This window comes from Gopherus evgoodei, chromosome 3 (genome assembly GCF_007399415.2).
Source record: "Gopherus evgoodei ecotype Sinaloan lineage chromosome 3, rGopEvg1_v1.p, whole genome shotgun sequence".
Lineage (NCBI taxonomy): Eukaryota > Metazoa > Chordata > Testudines > Testudinidae > Gopherus > Gopherus evgoodei.
This window is the reverse complement of record NC_044324.1, coordinates 189,786,027-189,812,002: the sequence shown is the minus strand read 5'-3', so window position 1 is coordinate 189,812,002 and position 25,976 is coordinate 189,786,027. Positions and strand designations below refer to the sequence as shown.

Sequence of the window (25,976 nt, the reverse complement as noted above, 5' to 3'; positions counted from 1 at the left end):
CATAGCCTAGGTCTCTTTACACAAAGACACAAGAGCTGGATTCACACAAACTTTTTGTTTAAAAGACATACAGCCCCTTGAAAACAAACCAAGATGCTTCATCAAAAACTTTTATCTTAAGGGCCACACAGACCTTCTAACAGAAACATAGATAATCACAAAGCCCTTTTCAATAGATATTTTTTATTTATAGCTACCAACTTTTATATCACATGATTGTTTCCCCCATTCTCTAACATAATCCTTTTAAATTTCTTGCAATTGTATCTTACCCAGATATAACGTGACCTGATATAACACGAATTCGAATATAACGTGGTAAATCAGCGCTCGGGGGGGTGCACACTCCGGCAGATCAAAGCAAGTTCGAGAACATGGTTTCACCTGTAATGCGGTAAGATTTTTTTTTGCTCCTGAGGACAGCATTATATCCAGGTAGAGGTGTATTCTTTTTCCTAAGCAAGATTCTGTAACCTTTTTTTGTGCAGACCAGATGGTCAATATAACGTGCTAAGCGGTATCCTCCAGTGTGGTCATTTTCTTTAAAACACTGTCAGGGGCTCGAGTACTTTGCACAGCATTTACCAAGGTCATTCTTTGTGCAAAATTTTCCTGGGTTAGGCTCAGACATCGCGAAGCATAACCTATGGCAATAACAACATTTAATAACCTTTCTAAACACAGGTCAGCACCCAGAGCTTGAAGCATATATCCTCTGAAGTCCAAGTCACACAGTCATGATGCTGGTTCTTATGATACAGCCATCACCATCTTTGAAAAGCTTCTCCCTAAGGTAGTGAATAAGGACAGCATAAACAGCAGCACAGACAATAGACTTCCATGACTTTTTTAAGCTTATGATGTGACACTGGCTCTGTTAGTTCCATGCCAAGGGTCCTCCTTAATTTCAAATAGCCATCATCCTTGGTGTCCTCATCAATGATTTGTACCAGTCAGGGGCAGCTCCAGGCCCCAGCACGCCAAGCATGCGCTTGGGGTGACATGCCATGGGGGGGTGCTCTGCCAGTCAACAGGAGGGCGGCGGGCGGCAGACAGCTCCGGTGGACCTCCCGCAGGCGTGCCTGCGGAGGGTCCATTGGTCCCGCGGCTTTGGCGGACCTCCCGCAGGTATGCCTGCGGAGAGTCCACTGGTCCCGTGGCTTCGGTGGAGCCTCAGGACCAGCGGACCCTCCGCAGGCACACCTGCGGGAGGTCCACCGGAGCAGCAGGACCGGCAACCGGCAGAGCACCCCCCATGGAATGCTGCCATGCTTGGAGCAGCAAAATGTCTATAGCCGCCCCTGGTACCAGTGTTGGACCTGATTTATCTTCACTGTCTGATGCAATGCCAGCCAGGGCCTCCAGGGCCTCTACAAAGACATTTGTTGAGCTGTCAAGAGATTTTCAGAAAAGAAAATACTGTAAGCTCATGCCTCTTTTTTTTTTTTTTTTAATTTATGTAACCCTGGTTCAGTTCCAACCCATTACACCCCATTCTTGACCCTCGCTTCTTAATTGTTCCTTTACCTGTGCAACGTCTTTTCTGTTCAACTTGTCTGCTGGCCACTCCCATGAGCTACAGTCACCTTCCTCTTCCAGGAGGAGCAGAAAAAAAGAGGCCATCATGCTCATCAGTCTTCCTCATGAGTAGTGAGGTTTCAGGGTCGGGTTCTGGTGTAGTCATTAAAGTCCGCTCATGGGTGGTGCGTAATTTTCCAAGGTTACTGGGCGGGGCTCAAGCTGGTTCTGTGTTGCATCAATGGAAAGGAACACCCCTAGATACTGAAAACAGTCCTGGTTGCTGCTGGCTCCATCTGGCAGAAGGGTTACAGAATGTTCAATTGTTCAAAACTTTTAAAATATCTCACAAGGCACACTTCGTACAAAACATCATAATCATATCCCCGTCTCCAGGGCGAATATAGGGGTGCAAGAGTGCTACTCTGAGGTACAGAGTGCCACAAACATCCACTGGAATTAGCTTTTTTCCAGTCTTCTGGAGCTTCCCAGTGTTCTAAGGCTTATTGAAAATCAACATTAATGGTTCAGCAAGCTCACCAGTCAGCTCTTGGAGAAATCTCAGATGCAAGTTCTCTGGACCTGCTGATTTATACTTTAGTAACTGCTGTTTAACATCTCTCTGATACGCTAATAGCCCAGGAAGAGTGTTATCATCATCATATGATGACTACATCATCTGTTTATTCCCAAGTACAGAACAAAAATAGTAACTGAATACTTTTGCATTTTTAATAATCCCATCATTTCTATCTAGTAATAGACCAATACCTGTTAGAACTCCTTTGATTCCCAGTATACTTAAACTCCTTCCTATTGTCCTTAACTATACTGGTCACAGGTTGTTGTGTGTGGTGTGTGGTTTGTTTTTGATTTCTCTCCACCAAAAGTATGGAAGAGGAATTTCAACTCTGTTTCAATCCATATATTGTAAATACCGTAGCTCATTTACAGTTGAATTGCTAATTTATGGTTTTGCATGTTCCTTTCTACGGGGAGAAAGAAAATGTAGAAAGGAACATTCAGAAATTTGCCTGAGATATACTTCACTATCACTTCTAAACCAATGATCCAAGCTCTCGGCATTTTGATTGGTTCATAAAGGTGTTCTTAAGTTCCCTTATTCACTCTACTGTGTTTTACTATATATGTATCACTCTTGAGTTCTTTTGGCCTTTCAGTTATGGAGATGCAGGTTCACATATTTTTATAACAAATTTCATGCCTGATACTCATTTTGTTGGTCTCTCTGGGGGTTGCTCCTTCAAAAAACGATCCTGCAAACATTTATGCATGTGAGTAACTTTACCCATGTAAGTAGTACTGTGGAGTTGAATGGCATTGTTCTCCATGAATAAAGTTATTCACTTGGCTAATTGTTTGCAGAATTAGGGCCTTATTTTGTACTACAACTTTAAAATGTTAGTGCCTAATTTTAAGGCAAGATATGGAGGGTCTGATTCTCCATTGCCTTGCCCCTTGTGTCATTATTCACACCTGTGCAAGGGGTGTACAAAGGTTCAGAACAGTAACAAACAAAATAAACTATCATACTCCCTAAGTAATACATCATTCACTGCAGAATCTCCGTAAAGAGTCTGGAGGCCAATAGTCCCTTCTGCTATGCTGTTGTCATCTTGCCTTGCTGCCAGATATTGCAGGAACTCACTCTCTTCTTTAGTCATTCACCATTCTATTTACAGTCCAACAGCCAAATTCATCCATAGTGTGAGTACACTACAATCAATGTTTATGGCCTTTAAGCCAGTTTTCAATCTACAGAACAATGTTTTTTACCCCAACTAGTTCACGTTCATTTTTCCAAGATCTTCATGAGATTGTATTATTGTTCGTGTTTTTGTATATTTGCCTGAACATTTTTCAAGGCTTTTCAATTCAATTTTTTTATTAACATAAGAAAAGAAATAAACATATTTATTTATAAATCAAAGAGTTACTACTACATGCATGTAAATCCTGAGATGCATTGTTACTATTTCTAGGGAAATAGCAGCAATGTAGTTTTAATCAATGCACAAAATATAGAACAAACAACATACAATTAAAATGCATAAAACCCTCAACCAGACAAAATACACTAACCCACCATTGATTGGACCGGGCTACAGAAGAGAAATCTACTTGAGTTTGTAATAGACAAGGACTGATTAAATTTTTAATTAATGTGGGGGAACATACAGAGATTTGGGGCCAATTGATCCTTCTCTTTCAGTGTGCTTGAGTCCAGACCATGATATGTTCAGCATATTTTTCATTCCAAAAAGCGCACAGTTTCTCCATTACTAGAATGATCCAACAGTGCTTAATGTGTAATGAAAGAGGTGCTGGGACTCAAGCAATTTGTTTTACTTTCATAACGGACAGGACAGGCCCAGAGGTGCCGGGGCTCTGAAGTGCCAGGCCTGGAGCCCTGGCACCATTAAGTCTGTGTTCCAAGCACAGAGATATCCAGTGTGCAGGGTAAAGTTGTTAGTTGCTATTTACAGGTAATTGGATTTGTAGCTGCCATAATCAGAAGCCCACTGAGGCCCTGGCTAACTGTTGGGGGGAGGGATAGCTCAGTAGTTTGAGCACTAGCCTGCTTAAACCCAGGGTTATGAGTTCAATCCTTGAGGGGGCCACTTAGGGATCTGGGGCAAAAATTGGTCCTGCTAGTGAAGGCATGGGGCTGGACTCAATGACCTTTCAAGGTCCCTTCCAGTTGTAGGAATTGGTATATCTCCAATTATTATTGTGCTACATCTTGCATATTCATGAACATCAGTGCAGAGTGAGGATAAAATGTTACAATTCAGATCTGGCACCATTTCTCACTCACTGAATCAGGCCCAGGGAATCAGATAGGGACTAGTCAAAGAAACAGAGAGCAGCTTTCCAAACAGAAAAACATTAGTTGTATGCCAGTTACCACAGAGGGAAACTATTGAAATACTGAGCAAATTGAATGAAGCTTGTGCACAGCTACCACATGTCAGCTAATGATCTGACCACAGCCCTTCCAGCTAAGAGAAGACAAGACTGGGTTAACTGGCTGAAGCCAAGCAGAGGAGATGTAGATCCAACACAGGTTTTTCATCTTGGTTCCTCTAATAGAATTAGAAACTGTACATGCCTTCATCAATCTTTTAATAGCAATTTTATCTGCCTCTAAATTTAGTTGTGTGCCCTCCAAATCTTGTCAGTTCTCCAGCAGAGAAGGATGTGTGGCAGAAAGGTAAATGCTGAGATAGAGCAGTGGAACAGCACTCCATGGAATGGCTTGAAGTGCAGGTGGCAGGGAACCTGGGCAGAGAAGGCCATTTAGTAAATTGCCTGGTAAGCCTCCACCTGCACCAGATTGCTGTGCTCCTCATGGTCCAGGACCCAATCATCAGCATACACTGATAGGACAACCTGGAACTCTGACTCACAGAGCACCAACCCCGTCCTCCTCCTATGGAGGAGATGGAGGAAGGACTCGATGGCTAGAGTGTGCAGCTGGCCAGACAACGGACATCTGATGTACCCCTCGCCCAAAGCTGACAGGTCCAGTCAGGGTCCAGTTGAGCTGACCAAATGCTCCATGGAGGTGTCCAACACCTGGAGAAAATCCACAAACTGGGGCCCAAAGCCAAACTCCCCCAGAGTGCCCAGGAGATACCTGTCATCCACCCTGTCAAATGACTTCTCCTGGTCCAGGGACAGGAGGGCGAATGATAGACCATCCCTACACCAAAGCTTGATGAGGTCCTGGACCAAATAAAGGTTATCGAAGATGGTATGGCCCAGGATGGTATAGGTCTGGTCGAGGTGGACCAAGTCCACCAATACAGACCCCAGTTGCAGCAAGATGGCCTTTGGTATGACTTTGTAGTCCATGCTGAGGAGCGAGATGGGACGCCAATTCCTAAGGTTGCAGAGGTCCCCTTTCTTCAGTAGCAAGGTGAGCACGGCTCACCTGCACAATGGGGAGCATGCCGCTCCTTAAGAAGTTGGCCAGACAACAAGGTCCAGGCTGAGGACATTCCAGAAGGCCTGGAAGGACTCCATGGTCAGCCCATCTATGCCCAGAGATTTATTAGTGGGCATGAGATGGAGGGCTTCTGAGAGCTCGGCCACAGTGAGAGGTAGCTCCAGCCAGTCCCTGTCACCTGCACTGACCATTGGGAGTCTGTCCCAGAGCCCTCTGCATGCATCAGTATCAGTCAGATCCAGATAAAAAGCCTTGGTACTCGACATTTTCTGAAAATCAGGTCCCTGTTTAAGGTGTGTCAAGCTGAGCCCCAAACACAAAGGTATCCAAAATCCCTAGTCACTTTTGAAAATCTCATTCAGGATCTTTCTCGGTGCTGGTTGTGGAGCTCATTAATTATCATCACAGACACTCTAATACAAACTTTACCTCCCCTTTAGGTAAAAGAGCTTTTTAACTGTTTTAAAACAGCAATAAGAAAAACTTATTATGCACCTGCAACTATGAATGTTCTCCAAAGCAATTGAAATAAAAACCCAAATCATCTGACCCATTGAGTTTTTACAAGTAGATTATTAAAGCAGGACAAGCTGGCAATGTTATCAGAATGGCCTGAAGCACTGTACTGTTTCAGGGACACTGAAAAACAGTTTAAAAAATCATCCTCTCAGAGGGGATTTGTGCCACCACTGACTGATCATGGCCATTTCTAGTAAAATCGTATTTTTCATGAGCTCTTAATTTGTGCCTATTGTGTTTGAATGTCCAGTTGTGTTGCGTCATGGTAGCTGACTTGTGTGGGCTTGCTTTGCTGTGCCATGAATTTCTTCATTCTTTACCATTTTCACTTCAGTTGCAACATATCTGTGTAGCTTTTAAGGCCATGCTAGGGATAGAAATGAGTTAGGTGCCATGATATTGAAACCTGGTTGATGCTAACAGGATATGTGGCTAGTTTTGTATCTTTGGAGTACTGTCCCTGTAAATTGAAGATGCCTCACCATCTTCTAGGATTCAAGATGGAGGAACAATATTTAACATTTATATAGCACTTTTCATTTGTAGATCTCAAAATGGTTTAAAAGAAACTAATCATCATTATTCCCTGCTCTAATGAATAAAGCCCTGCAAATCTGCGGATATCCACTTTATATCTGTGGACCATTTTTGCAGATCGCAGCTTGAATGCAGATACAAATTTTGTATTCATGCAGGGCTCTGCAGCACACACTCACCTGAACAGAGTGGCTGTCAGCCTGCCCTGAGGCTCCAGCTCGGCTCTCTGAATCACGCAGCGGACTGCAATATGTGGTAATAGCCCCTGGGCATGCTAGGAGTTGCAGTCCCCAGGTTGCTTGGACAGAGGAGGTAAACTACAACTCCCAGAAGGGAGTGAGCCAAGCCCTATTTTGGAAGAGGTGTGGTTGCACTTTAAATTAGTGGGTGGCAAGGGTGGGTGCTTCAAAGAGAGTAGTTGCCACTGTCTGTCCTGCTGGACCTGCGTGCATTAGGGCCACTGCAGCTGCATAGGGGTGTCTGAGCCCTCCCACTGAGAGTGCAGAACTGCATACAAGGGCCTAGGATTGTAGCCTCCTGGCTACAGAGGGGTGGAGCAGTGATGGGACAGAAGGTCTGGGGAAGAAGTGGGAGGTGGGTGTTTGGGGGTGGGCACTTGGCGTTACTGCTGTGTGATGTCCTGTGGAGTTGTTAGTAGAGCCCTACAAATCCACAGATACCTGTGGATATCTGCATCCATGGATACAGAGATATCCGCGGACAACTTTTGTGGATCATGGATCAGATGCGAATACAAGTTTTGTATCCGCACAGGGCTCTATTGGTGGGGGAACCAAGCTGTACAGTAGATACCTGGAGATACTTGTACAACAGCATAGTTCTCAGAAAATGATCCCTGCTCACATTAGTCAGGCCAGCAATAATGCTGCCTCATATGGAGAAACAGCAGAGTGTTCCACTGGGGACTTGAATTTTTCCTTAAACGCTGCAGTTTAATTATTGGTGTTATTTTAGGCTAGTGTACAATGCTGAACATTGATAGCCTGATTCTGCAAGCACTATGCATGGTATGCCCATTGCAGTCAATGGGAGCTCTGCTGTGTATTACTCCGGGTAATCCCATTGATTTCAATAGGGCTATTCACAGTAGTAAGTACCATGCCTGATACAAAAGTGCTTGCGTTATTGGACTATTTGTTTATAGCTGACAGTTATGTAGCCTTTTATAGCTGAAGCCGTACCCAGATGCATGTAGTTGCATGAAGAGCATAACATTTATTTCGTGAGACATAAGCATTAATACAGCTCTCTCCTTTAACACACGTAAATGCCTGAGACACCTGGAACATAATGGAGGACAAAATTAATTCATGGAAATGCAGAACAGAATAGTAATTATAATGGTACCCATGAATGCCATTACAGTCTGTCTCTGAACATTTCCTTTAAAAAAACACACATGTAAAAGGTTTATAAGTTTGTCCCTCAAATTTCTGGACTCAGATGTGGCACAAACCATGTCATCTTAGAAGCAAGTATTTTATTAATTTGGTTTAAATCAATTTAATTATTTTTAGGATACAAGAGTGCAACAACTCAAATTTTAGAATTGTATTATTCTCAATAAATATCTGATTCAATAAATAGAATTAGTGAAATGTATCCTTATAAGACTGTACTTTTACAAAGTTCCTAAAAGCAGACACAGAAATAATTTGATTTAGATACCTTCTGGACCTACTGATTCATAGACTCATAGACTCTAGGACTGGAAGGGACCTCGAGAGGTCATCGAGTCCAGTCCCCTGCCCTCATGGCGGTACCAAATACTGTCTAGACTATCCCTAATAGACATTTATCTAACCTACTCTTAAATATCTCCAGAGATGGAGATTCCACAACTTCCCTAGGCAATCTATTCCAGTGTTTAACTACCCTGACAGTTAGGAACTTTTTCCTAACGTCCAACCTAAATCTCCCTTGCTGCAGTTTAAGCCCATTGCTTCTTGTTCTATCATTGGAGGCTAAGGTGAACAAGTTTTCTCCCTCCTCCTGATGACACCCTTTTAGATACCTGAAAACTGCTATCATGTCCCCTCTCAGTCTTCTCTTTTCCAAACTAAACAAACCCAATTCCTTCAGCCTTTCTTCATAGGTCATGTTCTCAAGACCTTTAATCATTCTTGTTGCTCTTCTCTGGACCCTCTCCAATTTCTCCACATCTTTCTTGAAACGCGGTGCCCAGAACTGGACACAATACTCCAGCTGAGGCCTAACCAGCGCAGAGTAAAGCGGAAGAATGACTTCTCGTGTCTTGTTTACAACACACCTGTTAATGCATCCCAGAATCACGTTTGCTTTTTTTACAACAGTATCACACTGTTCACTCATATTTAGCTTGTGGTCTACTATGACCCCTAGATCTCTTTCTGCCATACTCCTTCCTAGACAGTCTCTTCCCATTCTGTATGTGTGAAACTGATTGTTCCTTCCTAAGTGGAGCACTTTGCATTTATCTTTATTGAACTTCATCCTGTTTACCTCAGACCATTTCTCCAATTTGTCCAGATCATTTTGAATTTTGACCCTGTCCTCCAAAGCAGTTGCAATCCCTCCCAGTTTGGTATCATCCGCAAACTTAATAAGCGTACTTTCTATGCCAACATCTAAATAGTTGATGAAGATATTGAACAGAGCTGGTCCCAAAACAGATCCCTGCGGAACCCCACTTGTTATACCTTTCCAGCAGGATTGGGAGCCATTAATAACTACTCTGAGTACGGTTATCCAGCCAGTTATGCACTCACCTTATAGTAGCCCCATTTAAATTGTACTTTCCTAGTTTATCTATAAGAATATCATGCGAGACCGTATCAAATGCCTTACTAAAGTCTAGGTATATCACATCCACCGCTTCTCCTTATCCACAAGGCTCGTTATCCTATCAAAGAATGCTATCAGATTAGTTTGACACGATTTGTTCTTTACAAATCCATGCTGGCTATTCCCTACCACCTTACCACCTTCCAAGTGTTTGCAGATGATTTCTTTAATTACCTGCTCCATTATCTTCCCTGGCACAGAAGTTAAACTAACTGGTCTGTAGTTTCCTGGGTTGTTTTTATTTCCCTTTTTATAGATGGGCACTTAAAGCTCAGAGACAGCAGGGAGAGAGAAAACAAAAGACCCCAGACACACAATTCCCTCCACCCAAAGTTGAAAAAATCCGGTTTCCTGATTGGTTCTCTGGTCAGGTGTTTCAGGTGAAAGAGACATTAACCCTTAGCTATCTGTTTATGACACTCCCCCCAAATTGCAGACAGTGGGGAAGCTCACTGGCGGCAATTTCCTTCTAGAACTTGAAAATAAACAGATTAATACAACACATGCGCCTTTACATATACCCCTAAGTATATAACTAACAGACTTTTACATTTTAAGAACACTTTTTAACTACTGGATTCTGGGAAACTCTCACGGGAGAGTGCATCAGCAACTTTGTTAGAAGCTCCTGTGATGTGTTGAATTTCAAAATCAAAATTTTGGAGAGCTAAACTCCAACGAAGAAGTTTCTTGTTGTTCCCCTTGGCAGTATGAAGCCACTTTAGTGCAGCATGGTCAGTTTGTAGTTTGAACCGCCGTCCCCAAACATATGGGCGTAGCTTTTCCAGGGCATACACAATGGCATAGCATTCCTTTTCACTGACTGACCAGTGACTTTCCCTCTCAGACAGTTTCTTGCTGAGGAACACGACAGGATGGAAGTTGTGATCTGTTGCTTCCTGCATGAGCACTGCTCCTATACCACGCTCAGATGCATCTGTGGTTACTAGGAATGGCTTGTCAAAATCCGGGGCCCTGAGTACAGGGTCAGACATGAGTGTTGCCTTAAGTTGGGTAAAGGCCTTTTGACACTCATCAGTCCACTTAACTGCATTTGGCTGGGTCTTTTTGGTCAGGTCGGTCAATGGGGCAGCGATTTGGCTGTAGTGTGGTACAAATTGCCTGTAGTATCCGGCCAAGCCTAAGAAGGATTGGACCTGTTTCTTTGACCTTGGAACAGGCCACTTTTGGATAGCATTCACCTTGGCCTGTAGGGGGTTTATGGTTCCTCGACCCACCTGGTGCCCCAGGTAAGTCACTCTGTTTTGGCCTATTTGACACTTTTTGGCCTTAACAGTTAGTCCTGCCTGCCTGATGCGCTCAAAGACCTTTTCCAGGTGTAGTAGGTGTTCGGGCCAGGAGTCTGAAAAAATGGCCACATCATCGAGGTAGGCAACTGCAAATTCTCCCAGTCCAGCTAGTAGACCATCTACCAGCCGCTGGAAGGTGGCGGGTGCATTTCGAAGGCCAAAAGGAAGGACATTGAATTCATACACCCCCGCATGGGTGACGAATGCTGACCTCTCCTTGGCAGGTTCATCTAGCGGTACTTGCCAGTACCCTTTGGTTAAGTCTATTGTAGAGATGAACTGGGCACGTCCCAACTTCTCCAATAGCTCATCGGTACGTGGCATTGGATAGTTGTCCGGATGAGTTACAGCATTTAGCTTACGGTAGTCCACGCAAAAGCGTATTTCCCCATCTGGTTTGGGTACCAGAACCACTGGAGATGCCCATGCACTGGTAGATGGGCGGATTATACCCATCTGTAGCATGTTCTGGATCTCCCGTTCTATAGCAGCTTGGGCATGAGGAGACACCCGGTATGGTGGGGTTCTGATTGGGTGAGCATTACCTGTATCAATGGAGTGGTATGCCCGTTCAGTCCGTCCTGGGGTGGCTGAGAACAATGGGGCGAAGCTAGTGCACAGCTCCTTGATTTGTTGCCGCTTCAGACGTTCCAGGGTGGTTGAGAGGTTCACCTCTTCCACGCCACCGTCTTTTTTTCCGTTGTAGTAGACACCATCAGGCCACTCAGCATCATCTCCCTGGACTGTAAACTGACAAACCTGTAAGTCTCTGGAATAGAAAGGCTTGAGAGAATTAACATGGTATACTTTAGGCTTTAGTGAGGAATTGGGAAATGCTATGAGGTAGTTTACAGCTCCCAGGCGCTCTTGGACCGTGAATGGCCCTTCCCATGATGCTTCCATCTTATGGACCTGTTGCGCCTTCAAGACCATAACCTGGTCTCCTACCGTGAAGGAACGTTCTCTGGCATGTCTGTCATACCAGGCCTTTTGCTCTTCCTGAGCATCCTTTAGATTCTCTCTAGCAAGGGCTAAAGAGTGTCAGAGGGTGCTTTGTAGGTTGCTTACAAAGTCCAGAATGTTAGTTCCTGGAGAAGGCGTAAACCCCTCCCATTGCTGCTTCACCAACTGTAATGGCCCCTTAACCTCGTGACCATACACAAGTTCAAATGGTGAAAACCCTAAACTGGGATGTGGTACAGCCCTGTAGGCAAACAGCAACTGCTGCAACACTAGGTCCCAATTATTGGAGAATTCGTTGATGAATTTTCGTATCATGGCCCCCAAAGTTCCATTGAACCTTTCCACCAGGCCATTGGTTTGATGGTGGTACCGGGTGGCAACCAAGTGATTCACCCCATGAGTTTCCCACAGTTTTTCCATGGTCCCTGCCAGGAAATTAGACCCTGAATCTGTAAGGATGTCAGAGGGCCACCCTACCCTGGCAAAGATGTCTGTTAGGGCCAGGCACACAGTGTTAGCTCTGGCGTTGCCTAGAGCTACTGCTTCTGGCCATCGGGTAGCAAAGTCCACTAAAGTCAGTACGTACTGCTTTCCTCTGGGCGTCTTTTTTGGGAAAGGGCCCAGAATATCCACAGCTACTCGCTGAAATGGGACCTCAATTATGGGGAGTGGCTGGAGAGGGGCCTTGACCTGGTCTTGAGGCTTTCCCACTTTTTGGCATACCTCACAAGACCGGACATACTTGGCAACGTCCTTGCCCATCCCCTCCCAGTGGAAGGACTTCCCCAACTGGTCCTTGGTTCTGTTCACCCCAGCATGCCCACTGGGATGATCATGGGCTAAGCTTAAGAGCTTCCCCCGGTACTTAGTTGGAACCACCAACTGTTTTTGCGGCTGCCATTCTTCCCGGTGTCCACCAGAAAGAATTTCCTTGTATAAAAGTCCTTGGTCTATAACAAACCGGGATCGATTAGAAGAGCTGAGAGGCGGTGGGGTGCTCCGTGCCGCCGCCCACGCTTTCTGAAGGCTGTCATCTGCTTCCTGCTCAGCCTGGAACTGTTCCCTTGAGGCTGGGGTCACCAGTTCTTCCTCAGACTGTGGACTTGGGCTTGGTCCCTCTGGAAGCGATGTAGGTGATGGGGTTGTTTCCGTTGCTGGTGAACCGCTCTCCGCTGGTGCACCTGAGGGTATTTCAGGCTCTGGCTGAGCCTTTTGGGTATGGCTGTCTTGTGCTTCTGCCAGTTCTGGCTCGCTAGCGCCCTCTGGCGTTGAGGTTGAAGATGTGGTTGCACTTGCTGGTGCTGGTTGCTGTTCCAGTTCCGGGCTTGGGACTGGAGATGCTGTGGCTGTTTCAGTGGTAGGCATGGAATCCGGGTCCACTACCTCTGTCTGGGTCTCTGGTAACACAGACGGGGCCTCTGTGGACGGCTCAGGAACAGGAATGGGTCTGGAAGCTTGCCTGGTTTGGCTACGGGTAACCATTCCCACTCTCTTGGCCCGCCTCACCTGGTTGGCCAAGTCTTCCCCAGTAGCATGGGGATAGGATAATTGTCATAGACTGCAAAAGTCCACATTCCTGACCAGCCTTTGTACTGGACAGGCAGTTGAGCTGTAGGCAAGTCTACAGCTTGTGACATGAAGGGGTAAATTGTAACTTTGGCCTTTGGGTTGATGAATTTGGGGTCAACGAAGGATTGGTGGATAGCTGACACTTGTGCCCCCGTGTCTCTCCACGCAGTAACCTTCTTTCCGCCCACTCTCAAATTTTCCCTTCGCTCCAAGGGTATTTGAGAGGCATCCGGGCCTGGGGATCTTTGGTGTGATGGTGGTGTAATGAATTGCACTCGCATGGTGTTCTTGGGACAGTTGGCCTTGATATGTCCCGGTTCATTACACTTAAAGCATCTTCCATCTGATGGGTCACTGGGCCGAGGTGAGTTACTGGAGACTGGTGAGGTTGAAGGGTAGGGTATCTGTGGCTTTACTTGGGTGGTATGTGGGGTTTTTGGCTGTCCTCGGTTGTAGGGTTTATGATCTGTGTGCCCCCTGTGGTAATCGTTCCCCTTGACAGTAGCTTTCTTGCTTTCTGCCAGTTCCATCCATTTGGCTCCAATCTCCCCCGCCTCAGCGATATCTTTGGGTTTTCCATCTTGTATGTACCGTGTGATGTCTTCAGGAACACCATCCAAGAACTGCTCCATTTGTATGAGGAGGTTCAGTTCTTCCAAGGTTTGAATGTTGTTTCCTGTTAGCCAGGCCTCATAGTTTTTTGCAATGTAGTAGGCGTGTTTGGGAAATGACACCTCTGGTTTCCACTTTTGGGTTCTGAAGCGCCGACGGGCATGATCTGGGGTTATCCCCATCCTGTATCTGGCCTTGGTTTGAAAAAGTTTATAGTCATTCATTTGCAGCTTAGGCATTTCAGCTGCCACCTCTGCTAAAGGTCCACTGAGGTGTGGCCTTAATTCTACCATGTACTGGTCTTCGGGGATGCTGTACCCAAGACAGGCTCTTTCAAAATTTTCCAAGAAGGCCTCGGTGTCATCACCTGCCTTGTAGGTGGGAAATTTTCTGTGCTGTGGAGCAATAATTGGCGCCGGGTTGTTAGGGTTGGCTGGCACAGGCAGCCCAGCTTTTGCCAACTCCAGTTCATGTTTTCTCTGTTTTTCCTTCTCTTCATTCTCTTTTTGTTGTTTTTCCATTTCTCGGCGGTGGGCCAACTCTTCTTCTTCTTGTTTCCTTCGGTGGGCGAACTCTTCTTCTTCTAGTTTTCTTTTGTGTGCTGCCTGTTTGATTTGTTCTTCTCTTTCTTTCATCTCCATCTCTTTTTGTTTTATTTCCAGTTGTCGCCTGTGTTCAGCTTCTTTGATTTGCCCTTCGGCCTCAATTTTTGCCTTAGAAGTCATGATTCCTGTTTTCTTGTGTTGGGGTGCCCTCCGGTGTTTATCTTCTGCACTGCAGGCTCTCTGTTGCCTCCTGAAGTCTGCCTAGCAACAGTGCCTTTAGCTAATCTTCAATGTTAAGTAAACCTGAAAAACCACTTTATCTGCATGCATATAGTGCTGGAACTTGCCTCCTAATGGGAGGGCTATTGCATGACAAAAGACCCTTAACAGTCTGGTAATGGCTTCTTGCTTAACATGCAAGCCACAAACTGCCAGAGAGAGCAGAAAAAAAAAATTCTCTCTGGTTCCCTTTTAAAACCAACTGTTTCTCTCTCTGCTAAAAAGCCCTTAGCAGAGAAAAGAAAAATATAATATTCCTACTGGCTTCTGGATTCTGTCTAGATCCCACCCGCTGCTACACCATATCATAACCTTAGTCCCAGATTTGGACCTTAGCGTCCAAAATATGGGGGTTAGCATGAAAACCTCCAAGCTTAGTTACCAGCTTGGACCTGGTACTTGCTGCCACCACCCAAAAAATTAGAGTGTTTTGGGGCACTCTGGTCCCCCTGAAAAACCTTCCCTGGGGACCCCAAGACCCAAATCCCTTGAGTCTCACAACAAAGGGAAATAATCCTTTTCCCCTTCCCCCCTCCAGGTGCTCCTGGAGAGATACACAGACACAAGCTCTGTGAAACTACACCGAGACTCCCCCCTCTCTGTTCCCAATCCTGGAAACAAAAAGTACTTTCCTATTCTCCCCAGAGGGAATGCAAAATCAGGCTAGCAATCCAACACACAGATCTCCCCGATTTCTTCCTCCCACCAATTCCCTGGTGAGTATAGACTCAATTTCCCTGAAGTAAAGAAAACTTCAACAGGTCTTAAAAGAAAGCTTTATATAAAAAGAAAGAAAAATACATACAAATGTGCTCTCTGTATTAAGATGATACAACACAGGGTCAATTGCTTAAAAGAATATTGAATAAACAGCCTTATTCAAAAAGAAGACAAATCAAAGCACTCCAGCACTTATATTCATGCAAATACCAAAGAAAAGAAAACCATAGAACTTACTATCTGATCTCTTTGTCCTTACACTTAGAAACAAAAGATTAGAAAGCAGAACTACTTCTCCAAAGCTCAGAGACAGCAGGGAGAGAGAAAACAAAAGACCCCAGACACACAATTCCCTCCACCCAAAGTTGAAAAAATCCGGTTTCCTGATTGGTTCTCTGGTCAGGTGTTTCAGGTGAAAGAGACATTAACCCTTAGCTATCTGTTTATGACAGCACTATATTTACCCCCTTCCAGTCTTCTGGAATCTCCCCCGTCTCCCATGATTTCCCAAAGATAATAGCTAGAGGCTCAGATACCTCCTCTATTAACTCCTTGAGTATTCTAGGTGCATTTCATCAGGCCCTGGTGACTTGCAGTCATCTAACTTTTCTAAGTGATTTTTTACTTGCTCTTTTTTTTATTTTATCTTCTAAACCTACCCTCTTCCCGTAAGCATTCACTATATTGGACATTCCTTCAGACTTCTCAGTGAAGACCAAAACAAAGAAGTCATTAAGCATCTCTGCCATTTCCAAGTCTCCCGTTACTGTTTCCCCCTCCTCACTGAGCAGTGGGCCTAACCCTGTCCTTGGTCTTCCTCTTGATTCTAATGTATTGATAAAAAGTCTTCTTGTTTCCCTTTATTCCCATAGCTAGTTTGAGCTCATTTTGTGCCTTTGCCTTTCTAATCTTGCCCTGCATTCCTGTGTTATTTGCCTATATTCGTCCTTTGTAATCTGACCTAGTTTCCATTTTTTATATGACACCTTTTTATTTTGTAGGTCACGCAAGATCTCGTGGTTAAGCCAAGGTGGTCTTTTGCCACATTTTCTATCTTTCCTAACCATTGGAATAGCTTGCTTTTGGGCCCTTAATAGCGTCCCTCTGAAAAACTGCCAACTCTCCTCAGTTGTTTTTCCCCTCAGTCTTGATTCCCATGGGACCTTCCCTATCAGCTCTCTAAGCTTACCAAAATCCGCCTTCCTGAAATCCACTGTCTCTATTTTGCTGTACTCCCTTCTACTCTTCCTTAGAATTGCAAACTCTATGATTTCATGATCACTTTCACCCAAGCTTCCTTCTACTTTCAAATTCTCAACGAGTTCCTCCCTATTTGTTAAAATCAAGTCTAGAACAGCTTCCCCCCAGTAGCTTTTTCAACTTTCTGATCATTGTATATTACTAGTAAGATGATTTAGATAAAGGTCTGATGGTAGTTAACAGTTGGGGCAAAATATTAAAAATAGCCAACAGCTATTACTTAACTCAGTATGATTTGGAGATGCAGTCCATGAAACCAGTCAACATTTTCCTCAAAGCCTGTTTGACCTTAGCAAATTTTCAACCCCAGGCATATGCAGAGTTGCACACACACTCTCCTGCATCTGTAAGAGTCCAGTTTACACATGCAGACAGATGTTTAACTACTCACTTGTTCACTTGCCTGATTGCACATGTAAATGCCAGTGTAAACCTGAATGAGGGGGTTTGTGGTTGTATCCTATGTTCCACTGACTGAAAGTATGGCCCCAGATGCAATTTTCTCATCCCCCGAGACTTGGCACTGATTCTTTGATTCAATCCAAGGTCATGTAAAGTACAGCAACGGATAAAGCTACTTTAACAAATTTCTCCTGCAAGCAATTTAATCTCATTTCAGAAAAGTCATTAAGCAAACATATGTAGGAGTCACACAAATCAGAAACCACAATATTTCATAGAAACATTCAATTGCTAGAATCCAAATCTTCTCATTTCCAGACAGCCTAACACCATATGAAGAACAGGAGTACTTGTGGCACCTTAGAGATTAACAAATTTATATGAGCATAAGCTTTTGTGGGCTACAGCCCACTTCTTTGGATGCATAGAATGGAGCATATATTGAGGAGATATATATACACATACAGAGAGCATGAAACCTCAGTGTAAACCTGCACACCTGCACAAAGTGTACATGTCAAAGGGTGTGTGTGTGAGAGAGAGAGAGATGGTGATGGGACTGGATAGACTGCTATCAAAATGCATGCGTATCAGTTTATTTACTGTGAGTCTAATCATGTGATTTAAAAAAAAACAACAACTAGCAGCTAATATATTTTTGATTTGCAGACAAAACTGTGTGGAATAAATAATAAGAACTTTATGGCAGGAATATTATGTAGGCCTAAATTGACCGGTTCATGCCTTGAGCCCTCGGTAGGAAATAGGCAGGGTGCCTTAGATTGTGTGAGTTGCAATTAAATTGGGTCTATTTTATTTCTGTCTACCTGCATTTATCACTGTAGTACCTAAGAGCAATACTAGGAAGACAAGACAGACTATAGTGGCCTGATTGTCAGAGATGCTGAGCAATGAAAGCTGCAAGTGCTCAGCAGGGCCAGCTCCAGGTTTTTTGCTGCCTCAAGCGAAAAACAACCACCAAAAAAACCGGAGTGCCGCCCCTTGGGAAGAGCTGCCCCCAAAGGGCCAGAGTGCCGCCCCTTGGGAAGAGCCGCCCCAAGCACATGCTTGGAATGCTGGTGCCTAGAGCCAGCCCTGGTGCTCAGTACCTCTAGATAGGTTGTAAGCCTTTAACTTTCTACAAGATGGTCATGTTTCAGAACATTATATCTAGGGGTCAAAATTATAATGTATTCAAAGGGACTAAAGGTTAGCGATGATGCAATACTCAAAGGCATTCTTTTGGGACAGTAAATTCACTGAAGTGTCACTATACAAATTCAACATTGATTAAGTAAAGATGTGTGGAATCAAATGGCTGCCTTGTCTGCTATTTTATGGCCTCATCTACTAGTTAAAAATGATATCATATGTTACTTTTTCCACATAATAGTTTTTCCAGTGGCTTGTTGGACTTCTTAAAATGTTTCTGCCTATGAAGAGACCCTGGGCCCACTTACTTAATATTAGCTCCTTAAAATACTCAAAAGTAATCCTGTCTTCAATTTTGTACATGTGGATTGAGAAGGCTGTTTTAGTCACATTTAAGAAAGCCAGGAGAAGCAGTTTTTGAGATATAGCTAACTCTTCAACACCTGTAAATCACATTTGGAAAAAATCTTTTAAGACTTTTTTGTCACTCCCCTCTAAGTGTGTCAGCCAAATCCAAACTATCTTCAAATCTGTTTCTTTCCCTAAAGATCTGGATGAAAACTAGTATCTTAACCATTTTAAAGAAATGGAACACCATATTTAGAAGTTATTCATGACTGTATTCAAAATAACAGAATGATATTGGACTTTTAAAATAAAAATAATATCTAGCAATAATATTGAGCTTTTCACCCGTAGATCTCAAAGCACCTTATAAGGGAGGGTCAGTATCATTGTCACTATTTTTACAGATAGGGAAACTGAGACACAGAGGTTCAATGAGTTGCCCGAATTCACACAGTGGCTTGGAATTCAAAGCCTGAATCCACAGTTCTCTTTGCAGGGTCAGGGCTGAAGTCCTTAATCCTTACACCCACTAGAGCCCTGTGACATCAGTGGGGCTCTGCACAGCTGCAAGATCTGACTGTAGTATTGTGTATTGGGTGTCTTGACTCTAGGTTGGTGCTTGACTCTAGGTTATCATACTGCTTCACCAAAGACCAGATTAGAATAGAGTGGTCCACGCTTTGTAAATTGCTTGGGATACCTGAACTTTGCATTTCCATATTTCCCAGTGTTTGTTTTATTTTATGTTTTGAAGATTTGCCTTTTCTGAATGAACATTTCCTGACATTTCTATTATTGGATTGGTGGGTTTTTTTTAAAAGCTTTCATGCTTTTTTCAGTTTTTCCCCCATAAAGTATTGATACATATTTTCAAAAACTGAAATCTAGCTGAATTTTGGTTTTGGTCAGGACCAAGTTCATATTTGCACAGTGCTTTCAAGATTTAAATCACTCTAGAGGTTCTAAAATATTACTTTATTGTTATTCATTTTAAAACTAGGCTGCCAAAGTTAGTGGTCCAATTTTGAATTTGTCTGTCAAATTTTATGCACCTAGTTTCAGATCTGTAAAACTTGAGAACCTTAACTTATTATAAGTACCCGTTAGGATGGGGTGTTTGCACATGTATGTCAGACAGGAAGGGTCAGAGAGCAAAGTGAAGTGAGTTCAAATCACATGACTGCTGCAGATACATCTAGCAAACAGGTCTATGTCATCCTGTTATGTACAAATCACTGTGGACACTGTATTGATGACATTCAATTGTCATGATACTAGAACAGTACTGCAAGAATGATTTGTATAAAAATGATATCTGTAAATAGGGTGACCAGATGTTCTGATTTTGATAGAGACAGTCCCGAGTTTTAGGTCTTTTTCTTATATAGGCTCTTATTACCCCCACCCCCACCCCCGTCCCGATTTTTCACAGTTGCTGTCTGGTCACCTTATCTGTAGATAGGTACATTTTGATACTTTGTTAATATTGTTATGGCAGGTATCATAAACAGATAAGTAAGAGTTAATAGAACAAAAGTGCTTCATATCTCTTTTGCCTGGAAAGGGTTAACAAGAACAGTGAGCCTGGTTGTCACCTGACCAGAGGAACAATCAGGAGACAGGATACTTTCAAATCTTGAGGGAGGGAAGTTTTTGTGTGTGCAGTTAGTTTTTGGTTGCTGTTCACTCTGGGTTCTGAGAGTGACCAGACGTGCAACCAGGTTTCTCTCCAATCTCTCTGATACAGGCTCTTATAAGTTCAGAATAGTGAGTACTAGGTAAATAAAGCGAGTTAGGTTTATGGTTGTTTTCTTTATTTGCAAATGTGTATTTGGCTGGGAGGAGTTCAAATGTGTATTTGGCTGGAAGGAGTTCAAATTTATATTTTGCTGAAAGGATCTTAATTTGTACTTGAATACTTAGGCTGGGAGGGTATTCCCAGTGTCTATAGCTGAAAGACCCTGTACCTATTCCATTTTAAATTTACAAAGATAATTTTTACTGTTGTTCTCTCTTTAATTAAAAGTTTCTTGTTTAAGAACCTGATTGTTATTTTTTATTCTGGTGTGAAACCCCAGGGGACAGGGTCTGGATTCACCAGGGAATTGGTGGGGAGAAAGGAGGGAAGGGGGAGAGAGGCTAATTTCTCTCTGTTAGGATTACTGTCTCTCTCAGGGTGAGTCTGGGAGCGGGAGAGAGAAGGAGGGGGAAGGTGCATTTTCCTCTCTGTTTAGGATTCAAGGAGTTTGAATCACAGTGATCTTCCAGGGTAACCCAGGGAGGGGAAGACTGGGAGAGGCAACAGTGGGGGAAAGGGTTTACTTTCCTTGTGTTAAGATCCAGAGGGTGTGGGTCTTGGGGGGACCAGAGTGTACCAGGCACTGGAATTCCTGGTTGGTGGCAGCACTACAGGTTCTAAGCTGGTAATTAAGCTTAGAGGAATTCATGCTGCTACCTCATCTTTTAGACGCTAAGGTTCAGAGTGGGGAATTATACCATGACAGCAAGAATCACCAGATGGAGCTGTTACACAATCTTATAGGTTCTTTTAGTGTGTGAGCAGTGAAGAAATTTCTTTGAAGGAATTATGCACTGTTAGCTTTGACGGGCACTTTCATCTTGGAGGAGTTTGCCCTCTGCCTTAGTCTCTCTAACTAGAGTCAGTTCATGAGACAGATGTGTTCCCTGGAAACCTCCCATTAGTGTTTGGGCTGAGATTCCTGAAGGAGCTGAGTTGATTATTTACCACTGCTGTTCGGGAACTGGTATATACAACATAAAATAAAACAAATTGAACTAAGAATATACCCAGACTGTATCGCTGATTTCTTCTCTGACAGGAAGCTGGCCTGCAAGGCCCCAACAGCTAGGCAGAGGGGTGACAATACGCTGGCTGGCTGAATGAATGTACATATACACTTAAGCAGCGCATAGAGTATGCACACTGCATGCCTAGCTAGCATAGGTATAAATAGCAGCGTAGATGATAAGAAACAGCTTAGGTGAGTAGGCCCTACGTGCCTGAACCCTAGGTGATATACCCTACGCAGCTCTCTACATGCCCAAGCTATGCCTCCCATGTCTACACTGATATTTTTAGCAGTGTAGTGTATCACTGCCTACCTACCTGCTGCCAGAGCCTTTTCCCACCATTGTGAAAGACTCTGGTGGGGGGAAGGCAGTAGGGAAAGGCTTCAGCAGCGTCCCACTTCCAGAGCCTTTCACTGTGGCAGGGAAAGGCTCTGGAAGCTCTCTGCTGCTGGAGCCTTTCCTGCCGTGTGTAGCTTCGCATCACAGAGACAAGTGTGGATACTGCCTGCCTTTCACTGTGGCATGTAGCTACATGTGCCCTACCCACCACCACAAGTGTAGACAAGGTCTCCCAAGTATCTCCAAGGGGTGTGCCTTCTCCATTCTAGGAAGCATCTCTTAGCTTGAGAAGTAATTCTGAGAGGAAGCTAAGGGATGTACCTGATTTTCCTACATCTCTGATAATGTGTGAATGTAACAGCCACAGCAGCAGCAGGCACTGGACTGCTTTTGTACCTTCTTTGCAATTAACTTGTGCTACTGTCATGGGTCCAGGGGTTGTACCTTTGTGTTAACTGTGACACTGCACCCCATATTCTTCATCAGGCTATTATTATGATACGATAAAATGCATCATAATTATGCTATAACGCAAGATAAGTCATGTGAGGTATCATTGGCAAAGTGATGATTTGCTGATTATTATCCTATTTGTACACATGTATCATTTTTGTATCTGAAGATACAAATATTGACTATGTATCTGTATTTCAAATGTAGTTATACCTGGATAATGCCCACTAGACAAGATAGATTTCAGTCTAAATAGCTGGTTGTAAAGTGCCTATTCAGGATAATTGGCCATTAAAGAACAATAGGCCTCAGGAGAAGCTTATCTTCTTCCTGGTAAGCCTTCCTGAGAACGCTACAGACAGTCTGATTGATGGCTGCTCAGATGCTACATGGACATATGACCAGGCCACATGATGCTGGACTCCATCTTGGGATGTCAATATTTTTCTACAGATGGGTCTGGGAACCAAGCTTTTGAATGAAGGGTTCCCGCCATATGCAAAAGCTATATAAAGCAGGGAGTGACATCATCTGTAGTTCTTTACACCCCACACAATCATGGAAACACCTGAGGAACAAAGACTGAACTGGGGGAAGTGCTTGAACCAGACTAAAGGGATTTCTAACCTGTGTATGAAACACCGGGGGATTCTAAGCTGTAACACAGTGCAGCTTGCTGCTTAAGAATGTACAAGTCCACCTGTACCATCAGTTAGGGTCAGAATCTGCTATTCATATCTAATCTATCTAGTATATTAAGCTTAGTTTGCATTTTTGTTTGTGCTAGGTAATCTGCTTTGATCCATTTGCTATCACTTATAATCACTTAAAATCTATTTTGTAGTTAATAAACTTGTTTTGTTTTAATCTAAACCAGTAAGCTTTGATTGGAGTGCTTGGGAAAAATTTTCTGCTTGGTTACTACAGGGGTTCATTTTTCTCTTCACGCTGAGGGAGTGGTGAACCAGGTATTAAACCCATATACTGGCCAGATTTGACCAGGGCAGGACAGTAATGCTCTGGGGTCCCAGGCTGGGAAGCTGGTGGCTAGACAGCCTGCGTTTAACTTCAGCTGGGTGTGTCCCTACCTGTAGGAATGCTGATGAGAGTGCAGGCTGGAAGGCTTTGCAGCTTGTCACAGCAGTACAACATGAAAGAGACCCCAGACTGGGGGTCACGGGGCTCAATTATACCCCAGTTCCAGGTGGCACCGAGGAGGAACTCATCACGCTAACCCACTGATAAAGACCAAGAGGCCACATAGCATTATTTCATTCCTAGTGGGATGCACCAATTTCTCTGCAACAAGGAGGAGAAAACAAATCAGGTACTTACTAGCTGAAGGAGAAAGAAGCAGACAATTGCAAAATGGCTACTATAGTACTGCAGCTGCTAGGCTCTGCTAAATATAAATAACCATCCCTAGAAAAGCATGATGAGAAAAGGTTACTTTAAGAGGGCACCCTGCACTTAGGGGGAATTATCTGGAAGTCCCTAAGGGAGGTGTGCCTAAAGAAGGGGCCTACACATTATAGTATGCCTACTTGGATTTCAGAGTTTTTGTCTCTAACTGTTTGTAAGTAGGAATGCTGAGCACAATGCGCAACCCAAGTAGCTGGGTGTGGAAAACAGTAAGCCACCGCCTCCCAGTCTGAGCAGCTGAGGAGCACTCAATGAAGATTACTGCATCCCAATAGCTGGCTGAATCTACGTGAGCCCTTATGCAATGTTGTTACCACAGTGAATGCTAGAAGGTAGATATAGCAGTTGATCCTGTGGCCCCACCCACACCCAGTGTGCTGCCCTATAGAGAGCCCTTAGGCAAAGGGCGTTGTACAGCGCACAGCACAGACTTTCTGGGTGTCCTCCCCTACTCCTGTATGCCACATTTGGAATGACAGTGGTTCAATTGCCACCTGCAGATTTCTTCTGTCTGAAGCCAGGCAGGATTTACCCTATAGGGATTAAGGAATAGATTTCTAAGGAATTTAGTTGTCTAAAGATGCAGATAGATGCCTAGTGGGAAATCAGTGGGAGTTAGTACTGGAACTTTCAAAAGCACCTAGGAGCCTAGGTTTCTATCTGCATATTTCTACTGGTCCCTGTCAAGGCTGATTCCCCACTCTGGCACATTGAGTGCAGAAGGTGGGGGCCCGCAAGACTTCAAGAATTAATACTGGCCACTCCAGGCTAGTATTAAACTCCAAAGGTTACAGCTTTTTACTGACCTTGGATTGGTAGATGCTGCCACTACCCAAGTGCAGTACTCCTTTGAGAACCCAGAAAGGCACAGTTGGGAATTCCTTCCTGTGAGGTACCCTCAAGCCCTTTCACCCCCTGTCCGAGGAAGAGCAGAGAAAGAAGGAAAAGAAAAAAGCAATTAGCTGTTGCTATCAGCTAATTAAACAACATGTGCACAAACCTCTTAAGACACAAAAATCCAATTATGTTCTTAACAAAGGTAAATTTTATTAATTAAAAAAAAAATACACCTGGGAATTTAGGCTTTTGCTACATTAAAAAAAACCAAGGATTAAGCATTAAGAATAGTTTTTTTGATGTCCATCTTAAAGGTTACAAGCAAAACAAAAGCACTTGGGGTTAGCACAGAGGAGTTCACAAGCCATAAAGAAATAAAAAGAGATAAACCTAATTGCATCTTCCTTGACATTTCCTAATCTACTTATATATCTGTGTTTCAAATGAGTAGTTTCTATATATGCAAATGAGGATTTTCATGCCTGGCCCCAAGCTTCCTACAGCATAACTACACCCTATCTGCCTCTCCCTGGAGATCAATCACAGACAGACAAAAGGAGAGTGTTTATTTCAATTTTAAAAAGTTCTAGCCTTCCCATGGCTCTTGTGGCCAGGTGTTCACTCATTTCCTTTACCTATGCATAGCAGTGAGACTTTTTATCCCTTTACCGGTAGAACAACTAGACAGCAACTACTAAGAGGGATTTTATAACTGCTGGCTAGGTGTTCATAAGAGGGAGCCTCCCCGCCTCCCCCCACACAGACACATTTCATTTATCACAGTCCCTAAATATCCCATGGCTAAGCAACATACTGTAATTAATGTGGCATTGACTTACGATACCCTGTGATCCCTGGAAAAAACAGTTTTCCCTCGCTTCTATTGTCCGATTTCACCACTGCAATGGGTACAGTTTACCACAATAAAGCCTTTTCCATGGTTCCTTTTATCTTTTGGGTACTGTAGTTCAAGAACTATACTTGGATTGATCTTGAAAAGCCCTACTGTTCATTGCAGCATTCTTGTTTTCATAGCACCTTCAATCCTGATCTAAAATTAGAGCCTGCTCCTGAAATGAATATGTTGCTCTTCAATAAGCAAGCTGCAAATTGAACTGTAAATTCTTGTCTCATATACTTTATGCTGAATTAGCCTGAGGTAAGATAGGAAGATTTATTTCTTGCCATGTCTAAGGTCATAACCTGAAGTAATAATAGAAACTGTTTCCATCCTGTATATTTGTAAGTGATTGCAGCTTATTGGCTCATACAGAGCAAATTCTGCCTGGCAGCAGGGATTTAATAGGCAGGAGAGGGAGTAATAGAACACTCTCTGTTAAATGAATGTGTGTCTTTGTAGCTATCAAGAATTTAAGCTACTGTGCATATCTAAAAGCATTTTTTGCTATTGTTGTTTCTTAAGGCTATGCATTTTATTCTAAAATCGTCCCCAAGCTGAGATGTACAAGAATAGATCCAGTTTTATTTGAAGAGATTAATGATTGTGTGATAAGCAGCTTGCTGCTGGCAATGTTATAAAGAGGTTCCACACTAAGGCCCCAA

General features: G+C 43.6%; 1 long non-coding RNA gene across 1 annotated transcript; it reads right to left on the bottom strand.

Moving 5' to 3' along the window:
- Nucleotides 1-385: 385 nt before the first annotated feature.
- Nucleotides 386-25,602, bottom strand: LOC115649109. Its single transcript, XR_003999762.1, has 5 exons — nt 25,253-25,602; nt 24,383-24,491; nt 23,243-23,453; nt 1,528-1,814; nt 386-788 (listed from the first exon to the last, which is right to left on the bottom strand). It is a non-coding gene; the product is annotated as an uncharacterized LOC115649109 (long non-coding RNA).
- Between the last annotated feature and the right edge of the window lie 374 nt (nt 25,603-25,976).